Below are 2,158 nucleotides of genomic sequence, written 5' to 3'. Positions count from 1 at the left end.
ATGGGAGCATTGTGTAGCAATGTAGCCATACCAGTTCTGCTTAGAAAGGAACAGAAAAGCATTTATACTGATCTTCAACTCCCCCAACAATCATTTGTGGCTTACCACTACATCTTAAGTCCCCATCCTTTCACCTGACTGAGGCTGTCATTGGCATACTGTAACTGCATATACAAAAACAAAACAAAAACAAAAACAAAACAAAACAAAAAAACACCGGGAGTTTAAAGGGGAACTTTTTACAAGGATTCTGCTCTAAGTTCAGAGCAGGTCTTGTTAAGAAATTATCTCAATTCACCCAAGAGACAATGGAGATCTAATTAGCTGTAATTAACCTCAAGCTTTACCTCATCTGGATTACAAGACAGATTTTTATCTAGTATCAGGCAGTTTAGTCCCGTTGCAGGCAAGAGAACAGGATTAATCAATGTTAAACTTCAAACTGGATCCTGTTCACAATCCTAGTATTCTGGAAGACCACAAGAGTTTTCCTGCTCTTGTCTGCAGAAAGGTAGCAGCTAAAGCCAAGTGTTAAGTGGAAGGCTGTCTACCTTTGTAGTGAGATAGGATGTCAGACATACCGTTGATTTGGCCAATGCAGGTCAGAGCAGCAACACAAAAGGGAAGGCACGTGCCAGGCACTGGTGGTAGCTCTCTGCCTCCTGGCGTGTCTTCCCCAGCCAGTTCCCTCCATGCAGTGTCATTCAAAACTCCTCTCCATTCTGCTAAGGGCTCTATTTACTTCTCAGCTCTCATACCTCCTTTCACGTTTCCAATGCTTACGTGATTTCAGATCCCCCATCTTGCTTTCTGGCAAGGCGTTCACAAGCTCCTTCAGTCATAGGCAAAGCTAAGACAGGAGACTGTCAAGCTGGAATGGACTGAGAGCAGCTGTAAGCTAGGTGATGCACACAAAGTTGATCATCTACTTTTTTTTCCTACTTAAGTCAGCTCTGCTTATTGTCATCTAGTGCAAAGCAAAGTTTGGAATTAGTTTCACATTAAAAGTAATTCACATTAGCTAATCCACATTAAATGTGAAACTGTCAGGCAGAAGTGCCTGCTAGCTGACTATTGCCCTCTACTGTCAGCTCCTTTGCACTTCAACTGCTCACCGAATCTGCCCCCCCCCCCCTTTAAAAAAAAAAAAAATAATAATAATAATCGAGTCAGAAATACTGTATGTTTCCTTTATATGCTATTTCTTATTCTGTTGTATAGAAGAAAGCACATTCCATCGTTCCATCATTCTCAGAACAGACTTGTCTCACTGTGAAAGAAGAAGCTGAAGTAGGCTGTTTCACTGGTTTCACTAACAGGCTATGAAATGGCAGAAATAAGTTGAAAATGTCACTATTAAAAGTTCTGATACCTTTATTCTTTGGTTCAGCTGAATCGCTTCTTTCTGCTGAGTCCATAGAAAACATTCTATAAAATTTGACTCTTATTTCATGTCATTACACATACCCAGTTTAACATTTCTGTTTTGGTAAGTTCATAGAATAATAGAAATCTATTATTCTTCCCTAAATGTGAGAGCCATGACTTGGGGGAATAACTATTTCCTTCAACAGAAAAAAAAAAAAAAAAAAAAAAAAAACAAAGAATAGAATGTAGAGAAAAAAAAACTAGGGACTATCAGAGTACTTCCTGGCACCATGTTATATTTAGTCAAGAGCTTTCTTATTGACAACAAGGATCCATAGCTGATGAAAGCAAGACTTCATATGAAGTAGTAACACTGCAGAAACCAAGTCTTAAAATACTTTTTCCAATGCTAGAAGATATAACATTTATTTAAAGTCTAGAATTAAAAAAAAAAAAAAAAAGACTTTAAGAAAGCCTGATGTAAAACAGAATGTCCTTACCGTAAGATCTCAGACCTTTTTTCTTTATAGTGTTCTTTTAATCTAGTATTATGCAAACATATTCTATATATATTCTTTTCATATTGACCTTACTTATTTTAGTAACCAAAACACTTTGCTTTTAAATTCTAAAACCAATATTGAGCTGTTACTACAACATAACCAATAACCTCTCCCCTTAGTATAGTGCAGAAGACACTTAGCACAGTGACCCCTGATTAGTACTTACACGTGGGAATGTAGGGCAGTGGGCACACTACCTTTCTACCTTTCTTATAAAAATGGGAAGA

The sequence above is a fragment of the Aythya marila genome (assembly GCF_965140915.1).
Source record: "Aythya marila genome assembly, chromosome: 23".
Classification (NCBI taxonomy): Eukaryota; Metazoa; Chordata; class Aves; order Anseriformes; family Anatidae; genus Aythya; species Aythya marila.
This window is presented reverse-complemented; position numbering follows the sequence as displayed.